The sequence below is a fragment of the Entelurus aequoreus genome, linkage group LG11, assembly GCF_033978785.1.
Source record: "Entelurus aequoreus isolate RoL-2023_Sb linkage group LG11, RoL_Eaeq_v1.1, whole genome shotgun sequence".
NCBI lineage: Eukaryota > Metazoa > Chordata > Actinopteri > Syngnathiformes > Syngnathidae > Entelurus > Entelurus aequoreus.
Window position 1 is genome coordinate 45081163 of NC_084741.1, and position 25364 is coordinate 45106526.

Here is a 25364-nt window from a genome sequence, read left to right on the forward strand (position 1 = left end):
GATTGAATTAATTCTATTATCTCAAAAAATGGGTTACAATGGGATATAATGTACTTTTTATTCTTTGTTGACAATCCTTTCGGACCTCTTAGATATTGCATCCCCTACTAAAATGTCTATTAAAACTCTCAGCTTGTGATCTCAGTCTACAACAAATTTTCACAAAAGAGCAAATTACAAATACCTATTGTTCAAATTCAAACTTATAGTTTGTTTATAGTTAGTAAAATAGCTAACTAAATCATTTTTAGTATTCAATGACTGATCACTGACATATTTAGGATACTGTAGGAAATTTCAATTCAGTAAAACTACTTGATTTTACACATACACACTGCATATCTGTCAATAGGATTGAATGAATCGTAGGATTTCAAAATTATGGTTGCAATGTGAAAATGGTGTACTTTTTATTTTTCGTTGACACTGCTTTGGGACTCTTAGATATTGCATCCAATGCTAAAAAGTTTCTACAATACACTTTCACACAAGGACAAATTATAGTAAATTTCAGCTACTGTACCTTCAGTTTAAATTCAAAGTCAGTAGTACAGATTACAAAATGACTTGTTAATACTGACTCCCAGTTAAACATTTTGACACATTTAGGATACTGTAGGCAAGTTCTTTATGGATTATATAAGCAAGGAAACACTTGATTTTACACATAAACACTGCTTATAGCTTTCTGTCATCAGGATTGAATGAAATGTAGGATAATTAATGGTTAAAATGTGATATTGTGTACATTTGTATAGATAAGTATTGAATCAATGACATGCATTCAATATGTGCTTTAGTTGCAATGACCTGAAAACCTGATGTCTCACTCTTGTTTTTATTTGCTCAGGAATATGTCAGTCTAAACAACTACAATCAATATACTACTGTAGTGTTTGCTTTTACACCTGTCTAAAAATACTTCAAAGATTGTAAAATTGATTTGTGGCTTGAAGTGTTGAGTGCTAAATGAATAATTGCTTGCACACTGTAGTGACTCATAAATATGACTGACTGACTACAATACACAAATAAAATCTGAAATAATGGCAGTGCACTTTACAATCCACATCAGTGATGACAGTTATTTTGCAATCTTTCAGTCTAAAAAAATTATATTTATGTTTGGTTGAGTGTGTTTTTGCAACACAATGTACTGTATTAGCATGGTAAGATCACAGTCTGGTGAACAGAATGTGGATGCACATGCAAGGTCACATCTGCAGATAGAACTGACGTGTAATGTCTGTATTCCATGGTGCATCACCCATGAAAAGTTCAGAATCAGAGTCAATAGAATAAATAAAAAAACCAGACAGCTCTTATATCAAGTGCAGCCTCAAGTAGCCAATGAGTTGCATCTTTAAATGTTCTTTAATCCAAATGTATGATATTAATTTACCTTTTAATAATATATTTGAAATGTAATTTCTTATTCAACTCTACAGGAGCAGTTATTGCAGGGCCCCTTTCGGTACACATCGATGTCATGCTCATTATATGTTTAAAGAGATTGTATTCCAGCACGGTGTGTTGTATGCTTGCTGTCTGATGTTCAGACAGTCATGATTTCCCTTCCCCCTCTTCCAGACAGACCTTATTGTGGGGGAAGGGCTGGTTTAGTAGCAGTCAGCCAAGGGCCCTCCAGCAAGCTGACAAGCATGTCTGCCTGTCTAGGTCTGTGTATATCCACTGGTTGTGTGTGTGTGTGTGTGTGTGTGTGTGTGTGTGTGTGTGTGTGTGTGTGTGTGTGTGTGCGTGTGTGTGTGTGTGTGTGTGTGTGTGTGTGTGTGTGTGTGTGTGTGTGTGTGTGTGTGTGTGTGATGGCTAAAATTCTATGCATGAAATGAATGACAGGGACAAGGATATCGTTACAGTGTGAGCATACATTGCAGGTCGGCCTCCTCAATGATGATTTATAGGGTGCAGATGACTTTTTGATGGTCGGTCCTGCTCTCAATCAAGCACAGTGCTTTACATAAGCACCAATCAAATTATAATGTAATATTCTTGTGTACTGTACAATTCACTTGGTTAGCTATGTGAAACTCTAACTGTTTGTGCGTTGGCCTAATATCTAGAGTGCTGGTCATTTCCTGTTGTGGTGTATTATTGTATTTAGGTAGCATTTTATTGAATTACATTATCGACTTTCATCATCTTTTCAGATTGTTCGTTTTTATGTGATGCTGCATGCAGCATGCAGAATTATTTTAACACGTATCTCAGGAACAGGACCTAGATTGGTAATGAATGCACCGTAGCAGAGCACAATTTCATGAATCCATAACTGTATTTTAAACGACTATACACATAAGCCATTGCAGCGCCACATCAATTTACTGATGTATCCGTTGTATCCCAGTAGTGCATGGCTGGGTGTAATTACTGACAACCACACTAATATAATATTTTCACATTCAGCAGTACAATCTGCAATATCTGTTGTATATTACTTTATTCCTTTACCTCCTGATGATAAATACAGTATGTATCATGCATGGATATAATATCACCAGTATAGCATATAATCTTGCACATTTCCAAAGAGCACCAACATCTCAGTGTGTGCGTTAAGCTCTGTGAAGCCTGTTTAGTGTGCAGGCTCATGCATGGCTCATGCATCGCTCAGCTGACTCCTCAGTGGGAGACATGCAGGCATGAGCTGGGGCAGAGCAGAGTCGAGCGGAACAGGCTCGCTGCTGGAGTCAGTGGTCCAGTAAAACCCACAGCGGGGGGGGGGGGGGGGGGGGGGGATAAGAGCTCTGCTAGAGGGTGGGTGAAGAGAGCCATGACTGTATCTCTGTGTCTGTCTGTCTGCTCAGCTCTTATCCCAAGGGGTGGTGGTTGGTAGTGGTGTTACTAGTAACTATTCTTATTTCTAGCCACACTCTAAATCTGCCTAATTGTGCTTCTTTGACCAATAAGTCAAAATCATCCCTTACAATATGTTCCCCTTTGTATCACAATGCTGGGATCAGAAGTTGTCTAACACTAAAATTCTCCATTTTGTCTGACCTTCTCAGTCTGTTCCTGCAGATTTGCATTCACACAAATGGATATATTTCAAAATCATCGTAGACACTTTTTGAAAGCTTTGCTGTCAAGAGTCAGTTTGGTTGGAGGACTTCCTCATGTGCGGTTTTCCACCTGTCTGCTAAAAGTAGTAATTAGTGAAAAGCTGTACAGGAGTATCTAACAGGCAAATCCACACAAACTGTGTTGTTTTTTTGTTTTGTTTTTGTTTTTTAATCATTGGGAATCTATGTGAAAAACCAACACATAGTCGCACACAGTTGTAAAGTCACAGAAATTATCAGCTTTTCACATCTAGAAACTGACATTTTTGCCCATTCTTTGCAAAACAGCTCAGTCAGGTTAGTTGGAGAGTGTTTAAGGACAGAAGTGTTCTGATATTGCCACTGATTGTCTGTGTGGCACAGATTATGTGGACTTTGACTGAACCATATACAAATACATTTGTATATATGGCTTTATGTTTGACTGTTCTTTTGCAGACCCCAACACATTTTCTTCCAGTATTGCCTTGTAATGGCTTCTTCCATTTTCTCATAACTCTCTCCGTCTTCCCTGTTACTCCACTATCCATTTTCTACCGCTTTGTCCATTACAGGGTCGCGGGGGTGCTGGAGTCTATCCCAGCTGCAGACGGGCGGAAGGCAGTGTACACTCTGGACAAGTCCCCACCTCATTGCAGGGCCAATACAGATAGACAGACAAACATTCACACTCACATTCATTCACTAGGGCCAATTTAGTGTTGCCAATCAGCCTGTCTTTGGGGCTGGGAGGAAGCCGGAGTAACCCGGAAGGAACCCACGCAATGACAGGGAGAACATGCAAACTCCACACAGAAAGATCCGAGCCCCAGGATCAAACCCAGGACCTTCGTATTGTGAGGCACATGTGCGTGCCACCGTGCTGCCCTGTTGATAAACTAATCCTCTAATTCTAATTCTTTTCAAGAAGGGGGACCGGAGGGTGTGTTCCAATTATAGAGGGATCACACTTCTCAGCCTCCTGGGCAAAGTCCATTCCTGGGTGCTGGAGAGGAGAGTCTGGCCGTTAGTCGAGCCTCGGATTCAGGAGGAACAATGTGGTTTTTGTCCTGGTCGTGGAACACAGGACCTGATTTATACCCTCACTACAGTACTGGAGCGGGCATGGGAGTTTGTTCAACCAGTCCACATGTGTTTTGTGGATTTGGAAAAGGCCTTCGATCGTGTCCCTCGCAATGACCTGTGGGGGGTGCTCCAGATTTGATGAGATTATTGCTAAAAAAGACTGCTATTAGCTCTTAGCTAGTATCATGTGTCTATGTTAAGTTGAAATGAACTTGTCATCTTCAACATCAATAACCCAGTTTTGACATGAGTAGTGTGGAATGACAACGCAGACACACAATGCTAAAACGGAAGGCTAACATCAAAGTCAATGGTTTTAGCTGCGACTGTCAAGTTGATCAACTTTTGGCAGAACAACTTACACCTGTGGTGTCAGCGCAGGCCCGGCCCTAACCAATCTGGCGCCCTTGGCAAGATTTTAGGTGGCGCCCCCCCCCCCACATCGGCAGTGAAGTGTATATACTCACAAGAAACCGAATAGCTTTGTCTTTGACCTTTTTTTTTTACTTAAAGAAAGCAAATTAACAATCAGAATAGTTAACAAGATAAAAAAAAATATGGATGAATAAATGAATACAAAAAATAAAAAATGAATATATGAAATACAATATGTTTTACATATATAAACACAAAATAAAACTTGTCAACAAGTTGCATAAAATAAATTAAAAATACAATATAAATAAGGCACTGCACAAAACAAGATATCAAACCAGTATGACTTTAACAACTATATTACAAAAAAAGGGGATCCTACAGAGTTCTCTATTTGTGCTTTTTAATATTGCATTAACTAGAATGACTTACAAATTACTGTACACCAGGGAGTACTGTAATTACCTAACGTTACATTATTATTTTCCATAACAATTTAGCCCCCTCCACAATATTAACCCGACGTTAAAACAGAACTAGCTATTTATTGATTAGCAATTGCCGAATCATGTAACATTAGCTTAATGCTAAAAAGCCAGGTTACTATCACATTCTGTAACAGACAAATAATGTCATGTAGGCTAACGTTACCTACCTGCTACCTCTGTCTTTTTCTTGTTTCTCCTCTTCTTTTCTCTTTTTTCTTCCCTGGGCACCTGACAGTTTTGGCCGTTTTGACATCTTGTGTTGATTTTTTTATGTGGTGACGTCCAAAAAGAGTCATGATACGGGAAGGGAGGGGGCGCACCGTGCCGGGGGAGGGGGGGCGTAATGTTGTAACAAATAATATTTCTATTAAATAGGCTTTACTTTGCATTTTAATTAACGTGGGATTATTTTATGTATTTAGAAATAATAGTACCAACTTTTTTTTTTTTTTTTTTTTTTTTTTTTCCTCCAACATTTGTGGCACTGGCGTGGCGCCCCCTGATGGACGGCGCCCTTAGCATTTGCCTATATGGCCTATGCCACGGGCCGGCCCTGTGTCAGCGCATGGAAGCCCAGATCTAACTTAGAGGGCCCGTGTATTAGTGGCCGGGCTATGGCTATATCAGTGACGCCTTGAGGATCCTCTGAGCTAATGTAATCTACAGTAGAACACACTCAAGGCTACTATAATGGGTGAAACGAATATATAGATGATTGTGGGTTTTATTTCATGTTTTGAGGGTTCTAATTATGTACAAAACATATTTAGAAAGTTGTAAACAGTGTTATTATGCTCTAACTATGAACATATTAGATTTAATATCAATAATCCTACCAAATGTGTTTACCATGGTAAAGCCTGGAACCAATAAATGATTGTACCGGAATTACAACAGGCAAGGAGTGTGGGTTATCTAGATGGATAGGAGGAATAACTGCATCATTTCGTACTAGAAATCTGCAATTCCACAGACTAGTTTTACAGGGAGATGAAGGCGACAGAAGACGGAAGCACTGCTGTCTTGGTATTCTGGCAACCAGGTTTTAAACCCAGGCTGTGTTCTTATCTATGATCATTTTTCATTTTCATTTATTAGTAGTAAGCACAACACATTTTAAAATGTAAAACCTGTTGGATAAGTGTGTTAGGCATACTGTATAACAGGGATTTGTGTGTCAAAGAATACATTTTTATGGATGCGCCCATTATATACAGGTTTTCACTATTCACTATTGCATTTATCAACATTAAAGGGGACCTGTGATAAAATGTGTATTTTCTAACTTATAAATAATGTTACAATGTTGGATAGTCGTGTTTAACAATGCCAAAGTATTACATCTTTAATAGTTCATGCATTTGGGCCTGAGCCTCCACAATTTTGGATGCCTCTGACCACTGGATTTTGGATATTTTTTTTAACAGTGGGGAATCAGTTATGTGGGCATTGCTGGTATTGAGCAGCTTGTATGTTATTCATTCTCGTCTAATGCCCTCCCACTTGCTCTGATACTTATAAAATAATTACTTCAGTGTTTATTTGTCTTTACGACATTTTACACAGGACTGTTTTGTCAAGATGGACTAGTACGAAATTGTATTAACCGCTAAACACCTGATGTGAAATACGGCGAAATTAACACAGACAATTACTGACATAATTGCTAGTAAAATAGCTTGTTTATGCACCTCTGTAGCGAACAAAGAGTCTTTTGGTGTACCTAATGTTGTGCCAGGTGAATCTATATCATTTTCATTATGTTTATTTTCGCCTGTACGTCCACCTTGCTGTGATGTCACAATGTAGCCAAACTGCAAATAGAGACATCCAAATCTGTTCACAAGCTTCCGCCAAAATGTATGACCCTTATGATTGGATGCTTTGGCAAAAGTCAGAATAAATCCCCTAATATGATTTTTTTTCCTGTTTATGAAACACTTCATTTTGGTCTACATAACATGTAATGACGAGTATTTGGTCAAAATTTGGGATGGAGTTTGCTGTGAGGACATATTTTCAAGCCACTTTTTGGCTGCCTCTGGAAACAAGCCGTTTTGAGAGGCGGAGTTATTAAGATACAAATCAACCCATCCTCACCCCGCCCCATCACGCTGACTTAACCTTCCTCCTTGCCCTGGCGGCCATATTTGCAGTTTGAGAGCGAAGCTTCCTGCAAAGAAAAATATGTAATTCTAAGTATATTCAACTTTTGCGCTGCAACATAAATGGCAACATCAACGGATTTTAACATCCAACTATATACGTACAAGTCAGAGTTAGACCCGAAGAAAAAAGGAGCAAAAGAAGAAACTTCAGAAGATATGCTTTTAATCTTAGCTGTAAAAGTAGTTTTAGAAAAATAATTGTTTATATTACCGGAGGTTGGTGAAGCCTTTGTCCTAAATTAAAAGGGTAAACTACAAGCTACACTACAGATTGAGCTAACATTGCTAACGTATCATTCAAACATTGCCAATATACTGTTATTATTTACTGTTTCAATGTCTCCTCCATTGCCATAAATAGTAGGCACCGACTCTGCCATTTAACGTAGCTTTTGGAAAAATCCATCTTTATATTGCCGCAGGTTTGTAAAGAAAGAATCTTTAAAGTGGTTGGCACACACGAAGAGATACTGTTTTTCTTCCCAGTTGAATGCACATTGCTGTAAAACCAAAAGTTAGCGAGGCGATTTTGCTTTGTAGGTTTCAGATGAGACTGAAAGTGTGCGTAATGACCTGTGTTGGTTAATACAACCAGTAACAGAGCATTTTCGTTCTTCGGGTCGTACCTTGGGCATGTTGTCGTGCAGACTACAAATGCTCGTACATAAAATAAAAATGGCAGATTCGCGCAAAGATCCTGGGGTAAATTTATACCATATATGGCCCAAATGGTTATGACCTGTGAGGTTCATCAGGGCTCGATCCTGGGACCTCTATTGTTCAATTTGTACATGCTGCCACTAGGCCAGCTATTAGGCAGCTTCAATGTGTCCTACCACAACTATGCAGATGACACTCATATCTACGTGTTACTGACAGCAAGTGAACGTTGGGCTATCGATTCATTCTGCATCAAACAGATCAGTGTGTGGATGCCAAACAATTTCCTTCAGCTAAACTCAGGAAAAACTGGAATCATTGTGTTTGGCACACAGAAGCACAGATAAATTATTATTAGTCACCTTGAGACCTTTTCACTGAAACCTAATAATCAGGTTAGAAATCTGGGGGTAATAATGGACTCAGACTTGAACTTTAACAGCCACATTAAGTGAATAACGTCAGCAGCTTTTCACCACCTGAAAACATTGACAAAATCAGAGGATAATGTCTAAATCCGACTTAGAAACACCAATCTATGTGTTTGTCTCCAGCAGGTAATGGCCTTCTCACTGGGCTCTCTAAACTAGCCGTAGAGCAGCTGCAGTACATCCATAATGCTGCTGCTCGAGTCCTGAGTAGAACCAGTAAACATGATCTTATTAGTCCAGTGCTCAGGACAATGGCTTCATGTTGCTCTCCTTGTGCTCAAGTCTTTTCATGGCCTTGTGCCAAATGAAACATCTCTGAAATGTTGGATCCATATGAACCATCTCGAGCTCTGAGAACCTCAGGAGAGTGGTCTCCTGCTGGCGCCCAGAGTCGGGATCAAACATGGTGAGGCTGCATTTCAGTTTTATGCTTCTATAATCTGGAATATAGTTTTCAGGAGATGAAAGACAGGTCTCAACGTTGGCAATGTTTAAGTCAAGGCTGAAGTGTGTATGACAACTGAAAACATTTGATCTACACTCTTTGATTTTAATTTGAATCATAACAGTTTTTATGATGATTTTATTTTATGTTGTTAACTTGAATTATGATTATTTTGGCTGATTATTTTATTTAAAATTTTGCCTACTTGTAATGTTCTGTAAAGAACTTTGAATATCTTTACAGAAACTTGCCGTGCCTAATCCGCTGACATCACCGGTGGGAAGGTTGTGCTAATTACAAATGGCTCCTTTGGCTGAAGTATGAAGGAGGGCAATATCATTCCATAGCTCCTCAATTGACCCTTTTCCACCTGAACTTTTGGTTACTGGAACCTGTAGTTCCTAGATCTATAGGTTTCCTTAAATGTGTGTGTTTTCACCGCATTTCACAGTTCAGGGTAGTTTATACAAATCAGGCTGATGGCGTATATGGAGGAGTGGTTTATTAAATTTCTACACTGATACCATGTAAATAAACGGACTATATTAGGTCACAGTTATTTTACTAAAAAGTAAGTAAATGAAATACAAAACGATATGATTTAAACAATAAAGTGCATTCGCCCGATTGTAGCTGAGATAGGCTCCAGCACCCCCAGCAACCCCGAAGGGAATAAGCGGTAGAAAATGGATGGATGGATGGAATTGTTTTGTCCACAATGTCCAACAGTCAGAAAGTCGTCCTCTCAGTAAGGATGAATTCATGAGGGTCAGATGTTTTTTTTGTGGTCAATATCAGCTGTAAATAACAATATATAAATAATGAATGTCAGTGTTTCTCACACCGACAACACAAACACATCGGCTTTAACGTTAGCTTGTTAGCATTAGCATTCTGTTCACTCGGGTTGAGGCTAATAACTACACAAATGGAGTGTCACTGACTACTTTTACATGTAATAGAGTAAATAGTTAATAATTAATGTAATTTATTTTCTTACCACTCTCCTGCTGCCTCCTTTATTTCACATTTATCCAACAAAGTCAGAGTAGTAAGCAGCTAAGATTGTTGCTTCATATCCGGCTTCATACGCTTCTGTAAATATGTTTAAAAGAGTCTGTCCACTTCTCGTATAGAAAGGACGTTTCTGAAAATAATTAACAACATTAAACTGCAGGGATAGAGTTTAAAGACTACGGCTGAGTAAAAACACTGCAATATAGTCCCACTGATCAGCGTTCTTCAGTATAAAAATGCCCCAAAAAAGTTACTGCAAGTCGAAAGTTCCTTTTGTTCTTTCTCTTTGTTGTCAACTTTGTTGTAATAGAAATACACAAGAAATAAGAAATAAACAAGTCGTCCTCGCAATTCCACAATGGCGGTCGTGTATTTGAAAAATACATTTTAGGAACATCCCTAAAAGTTTTCAATCAATAAGTGTTCGAAAAGGTTCAGGGTAGCTTCGAAAAGCCCTACCTTGATAGGAGGAACTCCGAAAGGTTCCTGAAGAACTAAATCTAGCTGGGTAGTTTTTGGTGGAAACACAGTGGGAACTTTATTTACCCGGGTGAGTGAGTGGCTGCCTGTGTCTTTTAGAGTCCATTTTAAAATGATCTTACTCGTTTTTAAATCCTTACGTGGTCTTGCCCCACCTTACCTCTCTGAGCTGCTCTATGCCCCCACCCGGTCCCTCAGGTCAGCTGATTAGCTGATCCTGGAGGTACCCAAATCAAAGCGCAAGCTCAGAGGGGACAGAGCCTTCTCTGTTGCGGGTCCCAAACTTTGGAACGATCTCCCTCTCCATGTGAGACAGGCCCCTTCTTTGGCTATTTTTAAGACCCTTCTTAAAACCCATTTTTATTCACTGGCTTTTAACCCAGCATGAGACTTTAAACTGTTTTTACCTTTTTTTTAAACTTTTTAACTGCTTTTTATCTAACAAATTGTTCTTAGGGTAATTTATATTTGCTTTTTCAATGTGTATTTTACTTCTGTTTTAAATGTTATTTTAGTCTGTCCTTTTCCTCTATTTCTTTGTGGTGTACAGCCCTTTGTTTTTCAGCTGTGGTTGTTTTTAAAGGGCTTTATAAATAAAGTTGGTATGATATGGTATAGGTAGGTAAAAAAACTAAAACACTTTGGTGGAAAATGGCCTATTGCTTTCACGGCTCAATTTTTAAATTTCGGGACTCATGTGAATGTGAGTGTGAATGTTGTCTGTCTATCTGTGTTGGCCCTGTGATGAGGTGGCGACTTGTCCAGGGTGTACCCCGCCTTCTGTCTGAATGCAGCTGAGATAGGCTCCAGCACCCCCCACTACCCCAAAAGGGACAAGCGGTAGAAAATGGATGGATGGATGGGACTCATGCAGATCCCAAATACACAAAATCCCTATTAACTAATCCGAGCAGGCACCATACATTAAAACAATAATGAGAACTTATTGAATTAGGTCCTGACGTAGAGCAACTAAAACATAACTTTGGACCAACATCTTTTTTGATGACGTTTAATCAACGTTGGGTTATGACGTTGGTTTAACCATTGAATTTTGGTCATTTCCCAAACAATAGTTTCAATACAAATACAATGTTGAAACCACATGCTTTTAGACGTTTATTGAATGTTATTTTTATTTAACTGTGACATTGATGTACGCATTGAAATTTGGTCATTACCCAACAACGTGGATCCAACATTAGACACACATTAAAAAATGTTGGGTTAAAAAATAACCCAATGTTAACCCAACTGCTGGTTCAGAAAAGGACAACCCCTTTATTTGAGTTATGTTACCTCAATATTTTGTGTAAATGTTTTCAACCCAACTTTTGTGTTAAATTATTTAACCAAAACGTTGAGTTATTATAACTTAATGTTGGGTTATTCCCAACCAAACTATTGTGTTAAATTATTTCACCGAAATGTTGAGTTATGCTAACTCAATGTTGGTTGATTATTGGGTTGAATTTATTTAACACAAAAGCTGAGTTATGCTCACTACAATGTTGGGTTATTCCAAACGCAACTATTGGGTTGCGCAATTTACAATAACAAAAATATGTTCATGTACATAAGATGTGTGATTGTAAATAATGTTAATGAGATGAATCCTTAATAAAATTCTCTTCAAGAAAAAAATTACCTTTTCAATAAAAAAAAAGCCTTTTACCCAAAAATGCGTAACTCATTGAAAAACAACTCAAAAATGGTTCATAGTTTTGAAAACCCAGAAATTGAGTTAAAATAATACCCTTATAATCCAAAAAATGGATTGCTCTTAATAAAAATAACTTAAACGTTTAACCCAAGTGTGCCGAGTGTGGAATTTGGGGGTGGAGAAATAATGGTGTGTTGTTGTTTTTCAGGAGTTGGGCTTGGCCCCTTAGTTTCAGTGAAAGGAACTTTGAATGCTCCAGGATACCAAAACATTTTTGGACAATTCCATGCTCCCAACCTTGTGGGAACAGTTTGGAGCGGGCCCCTTACTGTTCCAACATTACTGTGCACCAGTGCACAAAGCAAGGTCCATAAAGACATGGTGTGGATGAACTTGACTGGCTTGCACAGAGTCCTGACCTGATAGAACCCCTTTGGGATGAATTAGAACGGAGAAGGAGCAAGGTCTTCTCGACCAACACCAGTGTGTGACCTCACCAATGCACTTTGGGAAGAATGGTGGAAAATTCCTATAAACACACTCCGCGACCTTGTGGACAGCCTTCCCAGAAGAGTTGAAGCTGTAATAGCTGCACAAGGTGGACCGACATCATATTCAATGTCAATCAATCAATCAATGTTTATTTATATAACCCTAAATCACAAGTGTCTCAAAGGGCTGCACAAGCCACAACGACATCCTCGGTACAGAGCCCACATACGGGCAAGGAAAAACTCACCCCAGTGGGACGTCAATGTGAATGACTATGAGAAACCTTGGAGAGGACCGCATATGTGGGTAACCCCCCCCCTAGGGGAGACCGAAAGTCCAGTCCATAGTGGGGCCAGCAGGAAACCGTCCCGAGCGGAGACGGGTCAGCAGCGCAGAGATGTCCCCAACCGATGCACACAGGCTAGCGGTCCACCCCGGGTCCCGACTCTGGACAGCCAGCACTTCATCCATGTGTAACTCCCCCTCCACAAGAGAGAGGGGGAGCAGAGGAGAAAATAAAATAAACGGCAGATCAACTGGTCTAAAAAGGGGGTCTATTTAAAGGCTAGAGTATACAAATGAGTTTTAACATGGGACTTAAATGCTTCTATATCTAACTGTTACCGGGAGGGCATTCCATAGTACTGGAGCCCAAATAGAAAACGCTCTATAGCCCGCAGACTTTTTTTGGGCTCTGGGAATCACTAATAAGCCGCCGTTGTTTGAACGTAGATTTCTTGCCGGGACATATGGTACAATAAAATCGGCAAGATAGGCTGGAGCTTTACCGTGTAGTATTTTATACGTAAGTAGTAAAACCTTAAAGTCACATCTTAAGTGCACAGGAAGCCATGCAGGTGAGCCAGTATAGGCGTAATATGATCACATTTTCTTGTTCTTGTCAAAAGTCTAGCAGCCGCATTTTAATCTTTTAATGAGAATATATTGAACCCTCTGGGTTAGGAATGGGATGGAACTTCAATTTCATATGTGAATCAAGGCAGGTGGCCAAATACTTTTGGCAATATAGTGTATTCATGAACATTAAAAAAAACTTTTTTTTCTTTTGTCTCAATTTTCTTTGTTCTCCAGGCAGCGCATCCTATATAGACTTGCTAAATGTATTCATGCAAATTAAGATCACATGGCAATATCACTCCTAGTCTAATGTAGTTCATGTCACTTTGCACATTGTTATTATAACAAGTGGCCCTCTATACCGTGCATACTAGTACTTGTAGAGGGCGGGACTCCTGTTTGGAGAGCGCAATGAACTAGGCGCGGCCAAACGGAGCCCCATCCATCTATCACACGTGTAGACAAAGGGGGGGACTCCACAACACTAAGCTGCGTGGGTCCTTCCAAACTTTACTTCTCCTCCTCCAAGACGCGCGGAGCAGAGCACCATCAAGTGAGTCGCCTCCCAGATAAAACACTTCTTCTGCGTGTTGTGCCTGTTGCACTCCCGGAGTGATTTTTGTGTGTGTTTTTTTTTTTTTCCAGTAAAAGTTGCCGCTCTTGTTGGTGCGTCAGCGCTCAAAGTTGAGCACAAAGCAGCAGAGGTAGAGCGACATAGAGAGAGAGAGAGAGAGAGAGAGAGAGAGAGGTAGAGAGAGAGAGAGAGGAGCGGTCCTCTTTTCCTTTGTCCGATGCTCTGTCTCAAGCTTTTTTGGGAGACGACTTGAAAGGATTTCGTCATGACCATCAAAAAGTATGTTTACTTTGTCGCTATTAACTTTGGTACAAGTTAAACGGAGTTGGTTTTCTGCTCGTATTTTGTCGGATGGTGCGACTCTCAAGACAAAGCAGATGAATCAAAAGTTGATTGCGCATGCAAAAAAAGAAAAAAGAAGAAGAAGAGCTAAAGTCGTTGAATTAATAGATTGCATCATCATCATCATCATGCAAATGACCAAAAAATACTTGCTTGATTTGTCCGCGCGTTTTTTGTGTGTGTGTGTGTGTGTGCGAAGTTGCGAATTCTGCACTATGGGAATTCAGAACAATGTAATCAGGTGTAAAGTCAGCGGGGAAGATGCTTAAACTTGTTGGATGAATTAATAAACACCTTTCGAGACCATGTTGTCTCTAACGATTTGCTATAAAATACATGGAAACTAAATATGGGTTGAAAAGTTCCCATGTGTTTACTGGAAACAGATCAACAGGTATAAGTGCAGCAGCTTCTTTGTTACAGTAAAGGCTCCTTTGTTCTCAGTCCATGCAAAGAAAAGTATCAAGAAGTCCACGAGGAACAAGTTTTACCAAGCAAAACAATATTTTCAGTAGTGCACGTACGTTGTTAAAAAGGTTTTTTTTTTAAAATTTTTTTACTTTTACTTTAAAAAAACAAAAACAATGAAGCTTCTATAGGGAGATGACTACTAATAATAGCTTACGGTGTTAATTCAAAGTTTATAACAACGCCACAATTTGCACTCTATTTTTCAAAATAATAACTTTTATGGAGACAAATGAAAGGGTGAGATTTTGGAATTTACTACATAAAGTTGGTAAAAATCTAAACACAATGATATACTTAGTATTTTTTTTTTTTTTACATATTCGTTTAGATATTGGAATTTTGTAGAATTTTTAATAGAGTTGTTAACTTAATTTTTTTTTAAGTTTCAAACTTTTGCAAACTTTTGACCATCAACTCCCAGTCAATGTTGACTATTATAGTACGCTGGTTCCACAATATATTTCCTATTTATTATTATTATTTAGAATTGTTCCACTCGGTTTCACTAACTAACAGGTTACTGTTTCACTTTATTGTTTCTGACTTTAGCTGGACTACAAAGAGGAATGTTTTCCAAATTTTGGGGAGAACGACGGAGGAACAAACTCCAGAGTCCTATTTGAAGAAGCTTTAAGGATTAAGAGACAGAACACTTTTATTTTGGATAAGCTGAAGAACTCATACGGATTCAAACCTAAGCACCAGGAGCAGCTTTGCCTAGAGGGATGCTTTCAAGGCATACTTGGAAATGTAGGCAACAAAAAAAAAACCTGGATATACTTTGGAGATTAAAGGAATGTGATGGTCTCCTTCTGCACTTCGGCTTAAACTCACTGAGATGGCAGACTATTGCATTTCCGTCCTTCATAATAGGTAAGTGACCAAGATTTCTATCCAAAGACTTGTTCTTTTTCCTTTTTGTCTTTGTCATGTGGAGCCAACACATACACAAACTAAAATACACTGACATATATGATATAATACATTGCAAAAGTCATAGAGCAAGTGTAAAGTCAAGCTGTCTCCATGTTTAATTTTTCCATCCCTCTTTTATTCCTAATTAGGCTAACATTGGTGTATCTATTTGTTGCCCCTTCTTTGGTGGGCTCAAATATCATAATTCTGTGAGGGACCGAAGAGATACAGCATTAATATTTGTGTTGTGTTACTGTGTAAAGTTGATTTATAAAAGCCCGATTGTTCTAGCAAAGGTCAGTAGTGGTTTAATGATCATTTTTAGCTTGTGCTAACAATGTGTGTAAGGAAAAGTGAGATAGTCTTTCTATTTTTTCTGCAGCCCCTTATCAATGATGTCATTGAGAACCAATGAGAGCAAGCATTGGCTATTGTCAGCATCCAAGCCCCGCCTCCAGCCCCTTTTTTTTTGCATGGCAGAGGCATGTGTCCTCATGCAGCATCACATTCTCACTATGCTTTACTGCAGAGACACAAAGGCTGCGCTTTGTCTATTCCATTTAAACTTATCAAAACACAAATCTGTTAAGACCTAACGCATTGAAGGTTTGAAATAAACACTGAAATCATATTGTTGGTAACCTACCACCATACAGTGTAAGGCAACTAATGCATGCTGGCGTACCTCCACTTGGGTGAATAAGGGGAAAACAATCCCTAATAGAATAATGAAAAAGAGAAATAGTCAGTAGCAGGGTCAAACTGTTGCCGTCTATCACAAACTTAGTACCATTTTAGCAATGTTAACAATCATACAAAAACAGTTAATGTGATGTAAAAAATCATGAAACACTAAAATAGCAAGTGTTGAATATTAGGGATTGGCGATTGACCTAAAATTTATATTGCGACATAACGTATATTGCATTATCCACGATAATGATATATAGGATATATTATTTTCTATGTGAGTGATAATAGAACCATTTCAAAGCAGGTTACTAAGGCTCCCAGTTTGACTGCTGATGTATGTGGTAACAATATATGTGCGGCATGGCATGTTTGGTAGAGAGACCATGCAAGCAACTTCAGAGTTCCAGTCCCAATCCCAGCTTTCGCCATCCTCGTTACTACCGTTGTGTCCTTGGGCAAGATACTTTCCCTACCCGCCCACACTGGTTTAAATGTACCGGTAACTTAGATAATGGGTTTCACAATGTAAAGCGCTTTAAGTCACTAGAGAAGAGCGCTATATAAATATAATTAACTTCACTGACATATTGTGCCACTTCCGATAATATTTTGTCAAAACTATTATTAATCTATCTCAGCTGCATTCGGGCGGAAGGCGGGGTACACCCTGGACTATGAACTCAGGACCTTTGTATTGTGAGGCACATGCACTTACCCCTGTGCCACCGTGCTGCCCGAATGCAGCTGAGATAGGCTCCAACACCCCCAGCGACCCCAAAAGGGACAAGCGGTAGAAAATGGATGGATGGATTATTGATCTATTGCTAATTTACTATTGATATATTGTTACTTTTTGTTGGAACATGGTTCTGTCTACACTTCTCTTTAAATGTCATACTGCACTTATTCTTCTGTTGTTTGGATATTTTACAACAGTTATGGACGATACTACACATTTGGGTATCGATCTAAGGCCCCGTTTACACTAAGCCGGATAAGGTTATCCAGGGTAAATCACATCTAACCTTATCCGTGTCCACACACAACAATGCCACCGTTTAAGACCCCTGACCCCCTCCGTCCACCGGCGCAACGCGACCTAGTACGCATGCGCGGAAAACAAATAAAGCGCCCACCTGCTCCAAGCTCTCCAGTCGATGACTTTACTTCACTGTGAAGTTGTTGTTTAAAAGAGCTATATTTTAAATAGTTTGCAGTGCATTTTACATTTGTTTGCTGTGTTTTGTGTGCAAGTTTTTAAATTAAAATGTATCTCCTTTGAACAATATCCAGTGTTGTGGTATTTCAATTAACTAGAATCCAATGTGCTGTGGGGCCCTTTTGTAGTTAGAGACGTCCAATAATATCAGCCCGCCGATATTATCGACCGATAAATGCTTTAAAATGTAATATTGGAAATTATCGGTATCGTTTTTTATTTATTTATTTATTTTTTATTTTTTTATTAAATCAACATAACCAACACAAGATACACTTACAATTAGTGCACCAACCCAAAAAACCTCCTTCCCCCATTTACACTCATTCCCACTCATTCACACAAAAGGGTTGTCTCTTTCTGTTATTAATATTCTGGTTCCTACATTATATATCAATATATATCAATACAGTCTGCAAGGGATACAGTCCGTAAGCACACATGATTGTGCGTGCTGCTGGTCCACTAATAGTACTAACCTTTAACAGTTAATTTTACTCATTTTCATTAATTACTAGTTTCTATGTAACTGTTTTTATATTGTTTTACTTTACTTTTTATTCAAGAAAATGTTTTTAATTTATTTATCTTATTTAAAATTTTTTTTTTTTTTTTAAAAGGACCTTAACTTCACCATACCTGGTTGTCCAAATTCGGCATAATAATGTGTTAATTCCACGACTGTATGTATCGGTATCGGTTGATATCGGTAATTGAGAGTCGGACAATATCGGAATATCGGATATCGGCAAAAAAGCCATTATCGGACATCCCTAATTGTAGTGAATCACACCTGAACCATCATAAATTAGTCAAATCTTTAATCGACATGAGAAAGTTGCCAATGCGACAAATAACATTTTACAACAATTATTGTAGGGATCTAAAAAAAAAATGTACATATAACCATTGTTGTGGGTTGACTCCACCGTTTGGGTATTCTTTCGGGAGATATGGCGTCAGGGGATAAGCTGGGTCACCCAAAATAAAAACAGGGACCAGATCTTCATCTTCCAGCAGTTGTTTGGGACACGAGGGAATGGTTCCATCTTTCGGCTGCGCGCTAATGGCGGAGTTAGCGAAGATGTGGGCATCATGCACGCTACCTGGCCATTTCACAGTCACATCCATGAAGCAATATTTGTAGTCATACGCTGCCTGTATCACATCCACGGGAGGAAGGGACCAAGTTTTTCGGTAAATAGAATCACAGCTACGAAAGTTCTCTTGCCGTCTGAGATGTGTTGTATCCGAAATAGCTGCAATCACGCGTTTCCTTTACTTAAGGTATTCCATGTGTGATTTCCACAAGCGTCTGTACATGTAGAAGAAGGTGAAACACGGACATGTCTGGATGACTAGCCTCCATCTTTTTAGCTTCGCTTGTTATGAAGCTGGCTGTGGTGTGTTCTTTCTGGCTTCACTTCCTCTCCGAACTCACTTTGTAAACGATCAATGAGTCCATACAAAGCTAAGTGCCGGAGATTCAAGAAATACACGGCTGACTTACCCGTGTAAAAATGTGACAGAGAAGCGGGACCTTAAACGATGGTTTAGTGTGGCTGAAACAGGGTTTAGGCCAGGGGTCGGCAACCTTTACCACTCAAAGAGCCATTTTGGCAAGTTTCACAAATTAAAGAAAATAATGGGAGCCACAAAAAAATTTAAAATGAAAGACATCGCATACAAAGCTTAAATTGCTTTGTGCTATGTTAAACAGGGGTCTCAGACACACGCACCGGCACACACTTTAATATGGAAATTTGATGTTAGTGCGGCCCGCGAGTTTTGAATGAATGGCGCTTGATAGCGTCATACTTGCCAACCCTCTCATTATTTCCGGGAGACTCCCGAATATCAGGGCGTGATGGCACTGCTTTTGGCGCCCTCTACAGTCTGCCCAAACAGTGTACCTGCTCAACCACATGTAGAATGCAGCTTCAGCTTGCTCACGTAAGTGACAGCAAGGCGTACTAGTTCAGCAGCCACACAGCTTACACTGACGGTAGCCGTATAAAACAACTTTAACACTGTTACGTTACAAATATGCGCCACACTTTGAACCCACACCAAAAAAGAATGACAAACACATTTCTGGAAAACATCTGCACTGTAACACAACATAAACACAACACAACAAATACCCAGAATCCCATGCAGCACTAACTCTTCCGCTCAACCGACACACGGAGGAGGGGGTGGGGGGGTTGATGTGTGGGGGGGTTTGGTGGTAGCGGGGGTGTATAATCTAGACCGGAAGAGTTAGGGCTGTATGGGATTCTGGGTATTGGTGTGTTGTGTTTATGTTGTGTTACGGTGGGATGTTCTCCAGAAATGTGTTTTTCATTCTTTTTTGGTGTGGGTTCACAGTGTGGCGCATATTTGTAACGTAACAGTGTGAAAGTTGTTTTATACGGCTACCGTCAGTGTAAGCTGTGTGGCTGATGAGTAAGTATGCTTTGCTGTCTCCTACGTGTGCAAGTAAAAGCTACAAACAACATGTGGCCGGGCTGGCACGCTGTTTGTAAATGCTATAGAGGACAATTACTGCAGTGCAGTAATTGTTTAGTAATTAGAGTGAAATTAGGATTATATTTGCCCTGGGAGTCATCTAGGCGAGGCACTGAGATCCATAAGTCTCCTAGGAAAATCGGGGGGGTCGGCAAGTATGCAGCTGAGCCACATCAGAGTGGTCAAAGAGCCGCATGCGGCTCCGGAGCCGCGGGTTGCCGACCCCTGCTCTATAGTAAGAATGCTACATTGCATTGGAGACAGATTTGTTCGTGTGTTGCTATCAAATTTGCGGGACACATCTAGAATGTATCATCGTAACGATACGATACAGTAGTATTAAAGTTCTGTCGTCGGCCAAATGTATATCATTTATATCGTATATTGTGCAAACCTATTGAACAGTATAGTCACACTGGAGTACTAGTTATTTGACTAATAAGCTGGATTTATGCTTGTTTAACTAATATATGACGTAAGTTTCAACACTCTGTTGTTTTTGAACTTCAGAAATGTACTCTTACAGAGAAAAATATGACTTTTGGGGTTACACGTTATGCTCTCTGTCTTGCTTGCTCTTTCATGCTCCCCAAATTACCTTAAAGTAAACTTGAATAAATTGAAGATTCAAAATATCAAGCTCAGCAGGAAAGGAAGTGACAGTGACAATCGTGACGTATGTTTGAGTAGTTTATCAATAATTGAGCGGCACTTGCTAATGCCAGAGTGTTTACACACTCTGGGAAACCAGCATTCGTCCACCTCCTGCTGGCCGTGTGGATCTGCCGCGGGTCACTGCCTGGAAGTGCCTGGATCAGTGGAATGTGGGTCAGTCAACAGTACGGTGACACACAGGTGAGACAGATATGGGGCAGTGGTAGAGAATGGCTGCTGATGAGTCATGCAGACAGGGTTAGCAGGGGTAGATGTGTGCGTGTGTGTGTGTGTGTGTGTGTGTGCAAGCGTGTGTGTTTGACAAAAAAGATTTTGAGCTGTTGAAACAGGAAAGGGAGTACACATCTGTTTGTGACATCCACTGGGCCTAATAGCGAAATCTGCTGTTGCGGCCACTGATCATGCATGTTTATTGCTTCACAGTTGTCCACTACCTACATTTTTTACAATAATTTATTGTATTAACCACATATTTATTATTGTAAATATGTGGTGTGTATATGTATGTGGATATCATTTAGAGTAGCCAGTGTATAGCTTAGACCAGCGTTTTTCTACCATTGTGCTGCGGCACTCTAGTGTACCGTGAGATACAGTCTGCTGTGCCGTGGGAGATTATCTAATTTCACCTGTTTGGGTTAAAAATATTTTTTGCAAACCAGTAATTATAATCAGCAAATGTGCCATTGTTGAGTGTCTGTGCTGTCTAGAGCTCGGCAGAGTATTCATGTAATAGTCTTCCATATCAGTAGGTGGCAGCCGGTAGCTAATTGCTTTGTAGATGTCGGAAACAGCGGGAGGCAGCGTGCAGGTAAAAAGGTATTTAATGCTTTAACCAAAAATAAACAAAAGGTGAGTGCCCCCAAGAAAAGGCATTGAAGCTTAGGGAAGGCTATGCAGAACGAAACTAAAACTGAACTGGCTACAAAGTAAACAAAAACAGAATGCTGGACGACAGCAAAGAGTTACTGTGGAGCAAAGATGGCGTCCACAATGTACATCCCCGAACATGACATGACAATCAACAATGTCCCCACAAAGAAGGATAAAAACTACTTAAATAGTCTTGATTGCTAAAACAAAGTAGATGCGGGAAATATCGCTCAAAGGAAGACATGAAACTGCTACAGGAAAATACCAAAAACAGAGAAAAAGCCACCAAATTAGGAGCGCAAGACAAGCACTAAAACACTACACACAGGAAAACAGCAAAAAACTCAAAATAAGTCACGGCGTGATGTGACAGGTCGTGACAGTACAACTACTTTGAGACAAGAGCTATATTGATGCATGCTTGGTTATGGTTTGAATTAATATCCAACAATTGCGACAACGACTTTTTACTGTCAACTGAGTTTCGTTTGTTAATGATTTCCTTTGGATTTTTTCAACGCAAAAAATGTGCCTTGGCTCAGAAAAGGTTGAAAAACACTGGCTTAGACAGCAGTCTAGATTTACTGTTCTCCTAATATTACTCTACAAAGCCATTATTGTCGAAATAGCAAAGGTGAGTAGACCTCACAGTAAACATGTCTTAGGCATGGAAATAATCAGAGCTGCACAGGTTATGGCTGGAATCCCCTTTCACTTCTCAACACCTTGTCTCCACCTTCCACTTAAAGGCCCCCTTAATGTGGAAAACAATTGCACTTACAGTATTACATAGTTCTGGACCAAAAGATGATGTCTGCAGGTAAATATTTCGCCCAAAAACGTGTTTCGAATGAGTTTTAACCCACTTTCAGTTCCAAAATTAGATGGGCGCGCATCAGCCTGCTGACGTCACCTACAGAAGACTGGATGCAATTTCATATTGTGTATTATGGGACTGATTTACTAAAGGTTTGCTTGTACTAAAACACATGCAAACCTGATAGCACACACAAAGCTGATCTGCTAAACGTGTGCAAAGTGGATTGCGTCTATCAAGTGAGCAGAATAAGGCGTGCAATCCATTTTGCGTCTCCGTCTTCAATAATATGAAAACTATATGCTGATCATCAAGACGGCCACAGTACTGAGAGAAGAAAATGCAAATATAATTTTTTATCACGCGCAATGTATTATATTGACATTTGTCACCGTTTTGCGACCACTTTTTGTGTTTCGTTTTTTTAGCACGTCTCAGAAAGACGTGCAAACTGACAGTTCCATACACGGCTGCAGGATCAGTGCTCGTGCTGTTTAGACAATAGAACAATGTCAACATTTAGGACAGTCATAAATAATAAATATTAGATACATCGTCTGTTCAGCAATTTCCTTTTATAATTGTATTGCTGCTGGATGACTTAAGGCGCTGATTACAATGAAATTAATTGATGCATTTTGGTGTCTGCTAGCGTTTTTTTTTTTTTTTTTGGTGTTTTTTTAAAAATGTTGTTAGTTTTTTTATTTAAGAAGTATATTACTATATCTCCCACATGAAAAGACGTCTTTCGTTATGCATGAATGCGCTGGTGATGTGATCTAAAGCCTCGTGCACATAATTAAGTGTCAGTGTGCATATGTTTCTGTTGACTAGATTGCGATTCAAAAAAGGTGTTACAGATTATAGATGTGTGCTGCTGCTTCAACACATCTCACACTGGGAGTAGCATGATAACATGAATGTGCAAAAAATGAGAGTGTCTTCATGGTAAACTCCTGGTATGCTTGCAAAATCCTCATTTAAATAAGGCAGTCTGCATCACTTTTCATTTGCACATGCAGTGTTAGTAGATCACACACAACACACTCACTCATAGTACACGCTATTCCATTTTTTTTCCCACACACTGTTTAGCACGTGGTATTTGGATCTGAGTAAATCAAGCCCTATGTGTTTTGGTAGCGCCTTCATCCAGAATAACTTTTGAACAGACTTTGAAAGAATGATCAAATATGTCTGCTAGATGCTCTGTTGTAGGTTGTAGCCATACAAATAAAGGCCAAACGCAATCCCGAAAATCGGTAGCACGCTCGAGCGGAGCAAAACTAACTCAGAAACTGCGGAAAAATTGAGAAAAAAAGAGTAAAAATGAGAGACAATAAGGTAAGCCGCTAGTGTTCTATTTTGCGTCCTCTTCTCCTGATGTTTTTCTCAAGATGTTTGAGGAAATGCTGAAAGTGCATGAGGAAAAACGAGGAAATTGCGATTGTATTTGTTCCCTTTTTGCTCATAATGTTAACCATATCAGTTTTGAAGTAATCATGGACCAGGGCGACAAAAACGTGTAATTATGTGATCGATATTATTAGCTTTACATGCCTTTATCCACATTGTCTATGTGGAGTAATAGACTCCAATTCTGTAGATGACGTCACACCAAGAGGCGCTGACATATCGAGTCTGGCGATATAAACGGAGCATTTTAAGGACAGTTAGTTATCTACCAATTACTCAAAAACTACTTAGTGTTATCAGAAATTACTACCAGATTTATTTTTAAGGGCAAAAATTAGAGATGTCCGATATTATCGGCCGACAAATGCTTTAAAATGTAATATGGGAAATTATCGGCTTCGGTTTCAAAAAGTAAAATTAATGACTTTTTAAAACGCCGCTGTACGGAGCGGTACATATCTGGTAAGACACGGACGTCTAGTATACTCTGGACTGAAGCTGTGTACCTTCATGGTTTTTGTAGCTGTTGTTTTGAGGCATGTTTAAAAAAAATTGAAAATAATGCACTTTGTGAAAGTCAAAGTATAGTATTTCCCATAGTTGTAATGGGTATTAGGATTATCTCAGGGAGAGCATGTCTCAAATTACAAGCTGCTATTTTGAGGCATGTTAAAAAAAATAATGCACTTTGTGACTTCAATAATAAATATGGCAGTGCCATGTTGGCACTTTTTTCCATAACTGGAGTTGAAGTTGTTCTCTTATTTTGGAAAACCTTGTTTTTGATTGATTGATTGATTTAAACTTGTATTAGTAGATTACACAGAACAGTACATATTCTGTACAATTGACCACTAAATGGTAACACCCCAATAAGTTTTTCAACTTGTTTAAGTCGGGGTCCACGTTAATCAATTCATGGTAAAGTTACATTGTTTAATGCATCTAGCAGGGCATCACAACAAAATTAGGCATAATAATGTGTTAATTCCACCACTGTATATATCGGTATCGGTTGATATCGGAATCAGTAATTAAGAGTTGGACAATATTGGAATATCGGATATTGGCAAAAAAGCCATTATCGGACATCTCTAGCAAAAATACATGAAGTGAAATTGTTAGTGAAAATGTGTTCATCTGGACGCTATGGGTCCCCCAAAGGCATTTAGATCAACATTATATGCCCAAATTACTGGATAGGGAAACAAATGTTCAATTGGACTCAAGTCTCTAGGCATACTTTTCTACACATTCACCTTTACCTTCAGCTTCTTTAGTGAGGCACATGTCATCTTGTAAGTGCGATTTTGGTGGTCCTCATACTGAAAACAGTCATGTGCCCCAGTTGAATAATGCTCTGCTTCAGAATGTCGCAGTACATGTTGCAATTCATACCGTGATACAACCACCGTCAAGCTAGAGCAGTTAATTCATAATTATCTGGGTACTCACTTGTGTTACCGTTTTTTTAAGACAGAAATTACTGTGCTGAGTCATGTTCAATAGATAGCAAATGCAATTCAATCAATCAATGTTTATTTATATAGCCCTAAATCACAAGTGTCTCAAAGGGCTGTACAAGCCACAACGACATCCTCGGTACAGAGCCCACATACGGGCAAGGAAAACTCAC

At 39.3% G+C, this 25364-nt stretch overlaps 1 long non-coding RNA gene across 3 annotated transcripts in view; it reads left to right on the forward strand.

Moving 5' to 3' along the window:
• The first annotated feature begins 13654 nt into the window (after positions 1-13654).
• Positions 13655-25364, forward strand: part of LOC133660699 (uncharacterized) — a 232861-nt gene continuing 221151 nt past the window's right edge. For 2 of the 3 annotated variants that reach the window (XR_009827869.1, XR_009827868.1), the window contains exons 1-3: positions 13655-13775; positions 13868-14075; positions 15159-15482. This is a non-coding gene — a long non-coding RNA (uncharacterized LOC133660699). The remainder of the gene's footprint in view (positions 13776-13867; positions 14076-15158; positions 15483-25364) is intronic. The other variant, XR_009827870.1, reaches the window with a different exon arrangement.